Consider the following 12926-nt stretch of genomic DNA (forward strand, 5'->3'; position numbering starts at 1 on the left):
GTAATCACACTTTCCTAATTCTCACTCCCTAGCAAACCTCCTCTAGGCAAATCTCTGCCTTAGGATCTGTTTCCTGGGTAACCTGATTTAAGATACTTACGCCACATGTGTCCTAGGAAGCAAGCTTTAAGATGAGATTTTGGAGGAGCTGGGCCACTAGCAGACAGGATGGAAAGGAGGAACCTACCACTCCTGAGTTTGGTACAGTACAGAGTGCCCTGGCATGCTGTAGCATTATGAATATTACATAGTAATCATATATTAAGTAATTATATATTACATATCAAATATTATCTCTGGTGGGGTACTGGGATGGGATACCAGAGGAAGTTAATACCCTGGCTGGTGTGTGTGTCTCAGCAATTTCAGAAAGTACAGGAGAAATAATAAATATAATTACAAGAGCTTTGGAATGAGCTACCTATTGCTAGGAGCCACTGATGCTTCCAGGAAAAACAACACAAGTATGATTCCTCATCAATTTATTATGAATGGTGAAAGACAGAGATTTCCTTTGCAGCATATAGAGAAATCCTCAATGTCATAGGACATGAAAAACTGCATATAGGGAAAAGACTAAAGATTACTAACAGCAGCAGAATTCCAGAAAGGATGGATCCCTTAGTTGTGGCAAGTCTAGTCACACTGAGGCCAGAGCAGTGATTGGGAAGATGTAAGCCCCTGACACTTGGGTGACACAGCCAAGTTCATGCAGATGAAAATCTTGACTCCTCAGATGGCCTTGACTCTCTGGCACTGCAGGAATGACTTTCTTCTCTGCCAGAGACTTGTGTTTCCCATTTCTCTGAAGTCTGCACAGAGACCTTTGCCTCCTATGGCAGCACCTCCTTGTAATCAACCCCATCAACCTTTGTAACCTCCACTGGTCAAATAACCAGGGTCAAGATTCAGCAGAGCCCTTCCTCGAAAGTGCTGGATCTGCCACAGGGGAAAGGGCCTATATGTGGAAGGAACTAAGGGTTTAGTTGGCAGGAGTGGGGAGTGTGCATGTCACATGAACTGCGGGTATTCAGAACATAAAGTTATGTGGCTTTACAGTATGGAACCATAGTATTTGACACCCCAGTGGGAACAATAGGTCTGTGCTGATAGGATGCTCCTAGGAGCCTGGTAAAAGCTAAGGCACATGCTAAGTTAAGTTGAAATGCCAGAGAATGAGCAAACCAGAAACAGGCCAGAAAACTCACCTGCCAATTGCATTCTGAAGGGCCCAAGAGGATGCACTAATTAAATAAAACAAGGGGAAGAAGAGATCATCTCAAGAAGATTTAGCACAGATTTGGCCTTAGTAAAAAAATAAAATCTCACTTAGCCTCTCATTCATACATGCTCATACCTAATGCTGGAGAGGCACTCAGAGCCTCTATGAATCTCAGCTCCAGTTTCCAGGAGGTTGGAAACAATGATAATTGTGGACACTTCCAGGTTTGAAACTATTCTCCAGATCCTGAGGTCACCAGTCTCTATGTCTGTACTTAGATTATCTAAAATTGACTTTCAGTAGCATTAGTACATGCATCCCATATCTAACTGTGTGTTTAAAAGAAAATCATGTTATTGTTATTATTTGTAATCTATAAAAGTTATAGATTACTTTCAGAAATAAGTTTCTCTATGGATCCAAACACTTGGAAATGATAGGTAAAATATAATTTATGCTTGAAACTAGAAATTTTTGGGGGGGAAAGGTGCCCCCTTCTCCTTATACATTTGTAAAAGGAAGCTGAAAAACTTTCTTCTGGAGGTTACCAGAATCTGTGGCTGTTGTGAGGCTGTACCCCTAGGGAGAAAATGGGAGGACAGAACATTCAAACCATATTTGAGCCAAACCATTCCCAGCTCAGTAACTAGATATATTTTGTCTTGAGATCATCAGTGTAAAACTAGGTTCTAAGCTGGTAGCCTGGGCATCTCTAAAAGAGACTGGGTAAGGACAGATACCACAGCTAGAGAATAAATATAAGTGCAGAGAAAAAGGGAGAAATGTCACCTCCATATGTGGCTACAAATCAAAATCCACACACATGTAGAAAACTCATGCTAAGGAAGACACAAAATTGTACATAACCAAACATAAAATTTTTGTGAATTATAGTAAATTAATAAAACATTCTAAGAAAATGCTATAATGTGTTTGTATTGTTAAGAAGGTTAATGTATTAACAACTACTAGTAGAAAACAAAAATACAGAAATAGAACAAAAACAAGTAGAAGATGAAAGAGAACCAATTAGAAATTTTAAAAATCCCTGGAATAAATATTTTTTTTTTAAATATATGATCTATAGACAAAACACAGGCATAAAACTAGTAAGTTGAACAATTGTGGAAAGAAATTACGTAGAACCACAGAGAGAGACAGATTTTTCAGAAATATATGAATGTGTAATTAAGAGTGATGGAGAACAGATTTCTGAAACACCAACATGTATATTAAAGGAGTTTAAGAATAAAAAAATAGGGAGCCTTCCAAGAAACTATATTTGAAGAAATGATAACATAAGATTTGAGTTCAGATTAACATAAGATTTGAGTTCAGATTGAAATTCTGCTTGGTATAATGAGAAGAAAAAAAAATAAAAATAAAATATAGACACATTGCCATACAACCACAAAGCAACAGGGAATGAAATCATCTTAAAAAGCTATCAAAATACTGAAAGGAAGCAGAGGAAATTTCTCCTTACTGGGGCTGGAAAGTATTTTAGGACATTTAATAAATTTTCATAAACAGGTAAAATTATACTACAGTACATTGTTTAGATAGGAACATATAAAATGGTAATACTCCTCTACAATAAAAAACCAGTTTCATGAAAGTATTTCAAATAGTATATAAAACTAGCACATTGTACCCCATAATTGCATTAATGTACACAGCTATGATTTAATAAAAAAAAAAAAAATCAGAATGTGCCTAGTATTTAACATGAATATCAAGATACTAGTTACTTGTAGGAAAAAGAGAAGAAAAAAAAATCAGAATGTGCCTAGTATTTAACATGAATATCAAGATACTAGTTACTTGTAGGAAAAAGAGAAGAGATCACAATTGGGAAGGGGCACATTATAAGTGTCAAAGATGCTGGTGATGTTCTATGTCTTGACACAGGGAGGTAAATGGGACCAGACTTGACGGAGGCAGGAGAGGAGCTGACGGTACTTTCTATCCTGGGACTTCTCTGAAAGTCACCCAGAAATGCAGCTGTTCAAAGGTGTTTCTCCTTCATGCTCTGTGTTGGTTTGCTGCCCTAAAGATGGTGCTACCTCAGATGGCCACTTGGAGCATATTGGCATTAGGCTAGCTCTGGCAAGACTTTAGACCTATGAATATATTCCTTCTGGTAGTGCCATCTCTCTCTACCCTAGGAATAAATTCTTTTTACAGAGAGAGACTCATCTACAAGGACATGGGAAGATAGGTGTAAGTCCTGGAACCCAGACCCTAAGTGGCAGAAAGCTGCTTTCTGCTGTGAATGATGGCCAAACCCACTCTGAGAGGCACTAACTCTGAGACCTTCAGACAGCACTTCAGGAGATTCCATTACCAGGAAGGGAAGTGGCTGGGCCCCAGGAGACTTTTAGCCAACTCTGGGAACTTTGCTATTGGTGGCTAAGGCCAGAGGTGCACACCAAGGAGCAGACTGTAGAATTGTTGGTACTAGAACAGTTCCTGACTATCTTACCTGGGGAGATCCAGAACTGGGTACAGGAGCAATGTCCAGAAATTGGAGAGGAGGCAGTGACTCTGGTGGGAGATTTAGAAAGAGAGCCTGGAAGACCTTTTGGTCACAGTCTCGGTAAAGGGGCAGGAAGTGCACTTGGAGAAGATGCCACCCCTAAAATCATCATGAGAGTTATTAAGTGTATGGCAGGAGTTAGTGGAACCCCAGCCTCTGGGAGGTGGTGTACTCAAGAAAGAGAGGGCAAGAAGCCCAGACCTGGGACCACAGGAATAGATGAACCCAAAGGAGAAGCTCAGACCTTTTCAAAGGAGTGGTTGGAACAAGGGAATCCATGGGTCCCAGATCTGCTGGGCTCCAAGGAGAAAGAACTCCCAAGGGACAGCCTTACAGGAGATAAACAAGTGCATGGTGATCTGTTACCATCTAAAAGAGAGAGAGAAGAAGCTGGGTAGAACCTGATCACTGGGACTTTGAGGATGAGAAAGTGGCAGGTGTGCACTGGGACTGTGAAGAGACCAGAACTCTCCTCAAAATTCTCAGCCAGACTGAGTTTTATGAGGCTCTCTGAAACTGTCATCAAAACAGCCAAGTGTATGGGGCAGTAGCTGAGAGGGTCTGTGAGTATGACTTTCTCCAGACCCTAAAACAGTGTTGGACCAAGTTCAAAGGTCTTCAGAAGTGCTATTGGAAAGTCAAGAGTGGCCATCCACCTGAGACTTGTCCCTTCTTTGAAGAGATGGAAGCCCTGATGAGTGCCCAGGTCATTGCCCTGCCCAGTAATGGCCTGGAAGAGGAAACCTCTCACTCTGGGCTTCTGGGCAGTGATACTGAGACTGAGAATCCAGGGAATGGGGACTGATAGCATGAGGAGGGAGCAGACAAGGCTGTGGCTGAGGAGTCTGACAATGATGAAGTGGATCTGGAGGGGTCCCCACAAGACTCTGACAACTCAACAACACATGTCCTTTTTAGAAGCCCAAGTGGTGTACACTGGGGGTATGAAGAGACCAAGACTTACCTTGTAATTCTTAGTGAGATCCAATTTTATGAAGCCCTGCAAAACTGTCACTGCATCAGCCAGTTGTATGGAGCAGTGACTGAAAGGTTATGGGAATATGGCTTCCTTAGGACCTCAGAACAGTGTTGGACTAAGTTTGAAAGTCTACAAGCCAGCTATCAGAAAGCCAAAATGGCCAAGCCTGTCCCTTCTTGGAAGATATGGATGCTTTGGTGAATGCCTGGGTTGCTGCCTCACCCAATTACTGCCAGGATGAGACAGCTTTCTGCCCCATACAGGGGACCAGTGAGGTTGAAGCTGAGAAACAAGCTGAGGAGGCAGAGGAGCCCATAGAGGAAGATTCTGATGATGATGCAGAGGACACTGAGATACCTCCACAGGCTGACATAACCTGTGCTCCAGTGTTATTCCAGAGTCTCAGTGGATTTGAGGCTGTATTTGAAAATGAAGAGAATTCAAAATGGGATATTTTTGAGGAAGTAGAACTGCATAGGATACTATTTGCGAGATCTGAATGGAAAATTCCCTGTCATCTTTTTTTTTGGGGGGGTGGGGCCAGGTTTGAACCTGACACCTCCAGCATATGGTGCTGCACCCTACCCTTTTGAACCACAGGTGCCACCCTTCCATGTTGTCTTAATCAAGGTCGAGACAGTGAGAGTGAACACAGACCAGGAAAATAATGGGATAAAACCTCAGGGGAGTAAAATGAGTAAAACAGACACTCCCAGAGAAGGGTTTAGGAAAAGTCCTAAGTCACCAGAGACCTTGCTTGGGAGAGAGACCCTTTAAGTATCTCAAATATGGCAAAAACTTCAGCCCAAACACCCTTCTCATGCATCAGCTATCCCACCAGGTAGAAAATCCATATAAATATGGATTCTTTATATAAACTTTATTAAACTTCCCTGATTGTGGGAAAAGCTTCAGTTGGAGTGCATGCCTTATTAGACACTGGAGAATCCACACTGGAGAGAAGCTTTATAAGTGTCTTGACTGTGGGAAAAGTTTCTGTGACAGTTCAAATTTTATTACCCACAGAAGAATCCACACAGGAGAGAAATCTTATCAATGTGGTGAGTGTGGGAAATTCTTCAATCAGAGCTCAAACCTTATAATTCACTAGAGAACCCACATAGGAGAAAAGCCCTAACAATGTGAAGAGTGTGGGAAGAGCTTCAGTAACAGTTCTCATTTTTGTGCACATCAGAGGATACATACAGGAGAAAGACCCCTTGTGTTACAGGAGAGAGACCTCATGATAGAGGAAAAAGTTTCAGTAAGAGTTTTGACTTATGTGCACATCATGGAACCCACAAAGGAGAGAAACTCTATAGGTGTCATGATTGTGGCAAGTGCTTCAATAAAAGCTCTGCCCTTAATAAGCACCGAGAAATCCATGCTCAAGAAAAGCTTCTGTCACAGTCAGCACCTAGGCAAGCCCCTGAAGTTATATAAAGAAAAGAGCCTCAATAAATGTGTTATTTGGAAATTCAAAAAAAAAAAAAAAATCAGCATCGCTGGTCCCCTGGATGGGGCAGTAATTTTGGTGTTTAGTTTATAGTAATTCCTCACACAATTTATAAATGCTTAATGCACCTGTGTGTATAGGTTGATGTGTCTGAAATTTTTTAAATGTGTAAGTCCAAAATAATTGCTACCAGAAATAACAGACTTCTAAGAAGAGAAAAGTAGACCAACAAATTTCTCAACAGTAACAGTAAATAACAGAAGATAATGAAATAATTTCTTTATAGTTTGAAAGGAACATAACTGACAACTTAGAATACTATCCTCATCTAAACTATCATTAAAAATAAGGAGCAAAAAAGACATTTTAAGATCACCAAAACTAGACATCTTAACCATTCATAAATTCACATTGAAAGATGTATTAAAATTATTTAAAGCATGAAGAATAGTGAATGCTGAGAACAAAAAAGCAGGATACAAGAAGTAACAGTAACAAAGACATTAATAAATAGGGTCATAATTTTAGTTATGTGGTAAAAATTATTTGTTAATTGAAGATTAAAAATAAAATCTTTAAAAAGCTAGAAATATGTGGATGGGAGAGTTACAGCTTCAGATTTTGTTAGGAAAATTCTAATTAATTATGTATACCAAATGAACATTCATTGTGGCAAATTTGCAAAATAAATAAAAAGATGAATATAGAAATGAAAAAAGTCATATGACATCATCATCCAGAGATCAACCACTACCAATGTTTGATGTAATCTCTTCATATATATGTATGTAATTCAGTCATATATATACACCCAACACAATGTTGATGTAATGCAAACGTATGGTCAAATATCAGCCCCAGCCATCCTGCCACCACACGGATCTGTGATACTGGGCCAAAGTCTCACTACAGGGCTGACTGCAACATGAAGTCTTCCCCTCCTACTCAAAGGCTTTCTGTGTCTCTCCATAGATCTCTCTTTCCTTCTGAGTGCTAACATTTTTACCTTTGGTCTTTGTGAAACTTACAGACTCCCTGAATATAAATCACAATTAATTACTGAATTTTGCATTCTTCTTCTCTCCTCACCCCCACCTCTCTTTGTCTATGTATGTCTCCATCTCTGTCTCTGTAGGTCTCTCTCACTTCCTCCTTCCCTTACCCGTGTAACACCTTTATTCTACCCCATGTCTTAGACAGCACAAGGCCATTGCTACATATGTTCCTCAGGCTTGATCTTTCTATTGCCAAGAACAGTCAAGTGCATCTTCCAGCAGATTCCTTGACTTCGCTAACATTCAGTAAGTTCTCATGTCCTTACATTTTTGTGCATCCCCTCAGGTCAAGGGAGAACATGTCACTTCTGTTACCTTTCTAGAAAAACTCTAAGAATGTTCATGTTCCCTCATCCAATAATCTCACTTCTTAGGCTTCTGCTGTATGGTGAATGGTTTCCTTTTTCAATTTAGGACTCAGAAGCATCTAATGTAGTGGTGGGTAATGAATTATCTCATTTTCTTAAAAGTGCTTATCCTATCCATACTTTTATCTTGTGGTAAAAATGTGCCTCTCTCTAAAAGGTGCACGTCATGCACCTTGAGAAGGCTATATAGATAAGGAATAAAAACATAGTAAAATCTCCTATGTCCATTCAAAATGTTAGAGTTCATTTTAAGTAGGAGTTCTGTTATCATCCATAAGTCTTTAAAGTACCCAGTTCACTTTTGTCACTGCACAACTTCAAACTCACCTAAACCTATATGATACACTAAGAAATATGAGACCTGTCTCTGAACACTTTAATATAAAGGATAAATCTGAAGAAGATTCATCCAGAACATCACAGCTAGTATGTCTACTCCTGGGGGAAAAAAAAGACATAAGATAGTTTTTATGATAGTTTTAAGATAAGTTTTAAGATAGTTTTTATAAGCCTTGTGACCAAAATTTTATTTTATGTTTCATTTGAAAGAGATGATAAACAATCTTGTCAACCAGTTAGAACAAGCCAGTTCTGGAACTTTATGTAAACTCCGATTATATAACGACAAAGCATAAAAAAAATTCTCCATCCTGAGAAGCATTTGCTTATTGTTAATAAACAGATTGGCTTTCCAATAAGGGTTATATATATATTAGAATTGACTAACAGCTCTCTGCTTTTGTTCACTCCTTAACTTGTTCCCTCACAGTCAGATTACTGTGAAGCTGTAATAAAATTTGTATCTGGTGCTTTATTCACATTCCAATATTATTTTGTTACTATTCAAGCCACTGAATAGAAAACAAATTTACATCATGATAAGAGCCCAGGCAGATGCCATCCATAATGTTAACTACTTGTCATATGTGGAGATGTATTTTCTCTCCCTTGGGAATAGGATTTCTCATTTTTCCTTACCGTAGAGCAGTAACATTTATTGTCTCTCAGCAAAAGCTACAACACTTTCATTGGATGATGTGTTTTCTCAGAATAGAGTTTTACAGTTTATAGTTTCTCTCACCAGCCTCATCTCTGCCTCTAGCCTGTGCAACAGAGATCCTCTCTGAGAGGGAGTGTGGATAGTAAAGAAAGGTTAAATCATGCACCCAGGATTCCTTTTTCTGTCTCCTCCCATAGGGATCTGTATCAAAGCCTCAGGTGCCCTTAAAAGTATTCTCCATGGGAGTAGGAGAGTAAGCTGCTAAAGTGCCAGAGGCCAAGAGGTGAAAGAAAGTGCCAGGTGGAATTAGTTCTCACTCCTGAATTCTGCTCCCTGCAGTCAAGTTTAAGCTGAGATGTAGCAGGTGTTGGCATTTCCAGGAAACGCTCCTACCCTGCGTATTAATCCTCCTCAGTGACTACTGATGGGTTTACAAGAAAAATTTTATATTGTTTCAATAACTCAAAGAAGTTATTAACAGATTCCTTTGGAGCTAAAGGAGATTGATGTCAGCATTCCGCACTCTTTAACAGTGACACATGACTTTCACATCTTCAGGCGTCCAGCCCTGGGAAGGGAGTGGTCCTGGAAACCCTGGTGGTCCGGCAACTGCTTTTTCCTGAAAGGTGAATTGTGAGGCAGGTTAGAATGGAAAGATCATTGTCTTAGAAATTCAGACTCCTTAGACTTGATTCTGGCTCAACAAGTCACTGGCAAAATGACTGCATATGAGCCAGGGAGCTTTCTAAGTGTTTTCTTACCTGCAAGATGTGAAGATCTATGATACCTTGCTCATGCCAGTGGCAATTTTTAGATTCTGTGACCTGAATGCATGAGATTTGAATAGGAGAGCATGAGAGAAAATGCCACAGGCTTCAGGGGTGGAGAAGTTCATTTTAAAATCCTGGTTCTGCTATGTATTGATTAGTTGGATGGGCACAATCACTTAATCTCTTTATGCATATGTTTCTTCACTCTAAAGAGAAGGTACTAAGGCATACTACCCAAGATGATTGTATTAAATATAAATGCTTAAAGAACAAGCTTGACACAGTGTTTTATGAGGCAACCTTTTTTACTATTATTTTTGGATAAAGAAAGTTCTTTTTAGCAAGATAAGAATTCTAGAATCCACAAAGTAAAATAAAAAATTGATTGTGTAAGAAATACTGTAGGAAAAAAAAATACTTAATGACAAATAGATGACATACAAATAACCAAAGGAAAGAAAATGTATCCAATGTATGACAATGTGTGAACTTCCTGAAAAGCTTGGCACTTTCACTGGTTGAGTTTGCAAACTTAAAGTGAACTTTTATTTTCTTTGATATCTAAGTATTTTTATGTGAAAATTTGAAAACCATTTGTTTATGGATGACTAAGAAACAAAAGAGTAATTTTTACTGTTAGTTGTAAAAATTCTGAAATGGAATTAGAAATTCTGGATTTAGATTCTATTATGTGGATGACAATGAAAATATATCAAAGCTTGTAGAAAGAAACTAAAGCTATGCTTAGAGTATAATTTATGGTATGTATTTTTTTGCAGTTTTTTTCTTTGTTCTTTTTTTTTTTTTTTGGCTGTGGCTGGGTTTGAATCCACCACCTCCGGTATATGGGGCCGGTGCCCTATTCCTTTGAGCCACAGGCACTGCCCTATGGTATGTATTTTTTAAAAAGAAAAGCTAAAAATCAATTATCTAAGAATCAAAATTAAGACATTAGGAAAAGAACAAGACAATAGAAAACATAAAATAAGAGTAAAGATTAACAAAATAAAAAGTAAACATACTATAGAGAAAAGTTAATAACACAAATTATTATTTCTTTTTAAAGACTAAGAGAATTGATACAGCTCTAGCAAGACAAAGGAAAAATATGGAAAGAACATATCAGTAATATCAGGAATGAAAAGAGGGATATCATTACAAAACCAATATTAAAAACAATAAGTTAGTTTAAGAATGTAAAGCCAACACATTAAAAAATTAGATTAAATGCGAAAATCATTTTAAAAATCAAATTTATACCAATTATTTTGGAAAACAGGAAAAAAGAATAAATAAAGGAAATACATCATATAAAGCATAACTAGTTTTGTTACCAATTTTTTTTTTTTTTTAAAACAGAGTCTCACTCTTGCTCTGGGCAAAGTGCCGTGGCGTCATACTTCACCGCAACCTCAAACTCTGAAGCTCAAGTGATCCTCTTGCTTCAGTCTTCCAAGTAGGTGGGACTACAGGTATGTGCTACCAGGCCTGCTAATTTTTCTGTTTTTAGTAGAGACAGGATCTTGCTCTCGGCTCAGGCTGGTCTCAAACTCCTGAGCTCAAGCCATCCACCTACCTCGGCCTCCCAGAGTGCTAGGATTCCAGGAGTGAGCCACCCCTCCAGGCCAAATATTAGCTAACTATATGAAATTATATACAAGAATATTTTGATAATAACCTAATTTGATTTATTTTATGATTGTATGTTTGGTGTAACATTAAAAAATTCAATTGATGGAATTTACTACATAAAAAAATCAGAAATCAAAATAATATGCTCATTACAACATAAGAAGAGAAAATATTTTATAAAACTCATTAATCATGTGCCATAAAAACCCTTAGCAAGTTAGTGATAGAGACAAACATTCTTAAGATCAATATTTGTTTAAAAATAGCCTAAACAATACACTTAATAGTGTCTTCTGACAGATAAAAGTGGTAATGAGGAAAGAGTTATGCAATTCCATTTCTAATCAACATGTAATACAATGCACAAGATGCTTCCTGTAGATTCTCTAAGGTCTTAGCAGGAGTCTGTGCACCATGAAGGTAAAGTGCTCAGCAATGATGGCAGAATCCATCCTCCATGAGAAAGGATGGGAGAGAACATCAGCTTTTTATTTTTATTTTTTTAAATTTATTGTTGGGGATTCATTGAGGGTACAAGAAACCAGGTTTCACTGATTGCATTTGTTAGGTAAAGTCCCTCTTACAATTGTGTCTTACCCCCAAAAGGTGTGGCGCACACCAAGACCCCACCTCCCTCCCTCCTTCTTCCTCTCTCTGCTCACCCCCCTCCCCTTGTCATTAATTGTCCATACCTGGAAAACTGGGCCAACTGACAGAGCATGTGGGTTCTGATGAATCTGTGAGCTAGGCTGGCTTCACTTCTGGTACTCCAAGAAATAATGAAACATTCAGAAATTTTTGAGTCCCAGTTGACCTTCTTAAGCTCCGTCATGCTCAAATACTGTGTCGCATTAAGAATTATCCAAAGGCTTCCTTAGTAGAAACAATTGACTTCACACAGAGGCAACTGTGTGTTCCTAATAGTGCTAAATGTAGGCATGAGAGAATATCCTTTGGTCAGAGTTAGTCTTAAGGCTTTGTCCCAGATTTTGTCAACTTTGTCATGGTTGAGCAGTGACATAGGAAGGTAATTACCTCAGAGAGCAGAAAGTAGATCTTTGCAGATTAAACTTAATGCCAGCAACCACACTGCAGCATTTCTTTTGATAACAGTGAAGAGTAACAGTGGTAAGAGCTCAGCATGCACAGAGCACTTACCATGTCCCAGATGCTGTGCTAAGTCTTCATTTCTGGAATTATTTATTCTTTATAATACCCCTATACGATAAGCTTTTTTAAAAAAAAAAAAAAGTTGTATTGAGGTCTAATTGACATTCAGCAAACTGTACCTAAGGGCAGGATACAATTTAGTAAGCTCTGACATGTGTTTGCACCCATGAAGCCATCACCACCATCAAGATAATGAACACTTTCCACCAGCAAGTTTCCTCGCGTCTCTGTTATTGCTCCTTCCTCTGTGCACCCACCTCCCGTCCCTCTTCAAACCCTGATCTGCTTTCTGTCATTAAGAATCAGTTTGTGTTTTCTAGAACTTGATAAAATTGAATACTACAGTATTGGAGGGGATCTGGCTTGCTTCACTGAGCATAATTATTCTGAGATCCATCCCTGCTATTTGTGTCTGTAGTTCATTCACTTTTATCACTGAGGAGTATCCGTGGCATGGGTGTACATACCCCACTCTCTGTTTCTGTGTGCATCCGTCAATGATGTTTGGGTTGTTTCCAGTTTGGGCTTATTACAAATCAGATTGGTATGAACATTTTTGTATAATTTTTTTTTTGCATATGTCTTCTTATTTTTCTTGAGTAATCACATAGTCAAGTTAAATGGGTTTTATTAACCATTCAAAAATATTTCCAAACTATTTTGCAGAGTGATTGTATAGTTTGGGTTGAATACTTTTACCCGGTATACAGTGTCTGAAAGTTCTAGTCGCTCTGC

The 12926-nt window shown here is 38.5% G+C and overlaps 1 pseudogene; it reads left to right on the top strand.

Moving 5' to 3' along the window:
• Nucleotides 1-3500: 3500 nt before the first annotated feature.
• On the top strand, nucleotides 3501-9249 carry LOC100945701 (annotated as a pseudogene).
• Nucleotides 9250-12926: the final 3677 nt, after the last annotated feature.

Source organism: Otolemur garnettii, unplaced genomic scaffold, assembly GCF_000181295.1.
Source record: "Otolemur garnettii isolate 467f Iridium unplaced genomic scaffold, OtoGar3 scaffold00102, whole genome shotgun sequence".
Taxonomy (NCBI): Eukaryota; Metazoa; Chordata; class Mammalia; order Primates; family Galagidae; genus Otolemur; species Otolemur garnettii.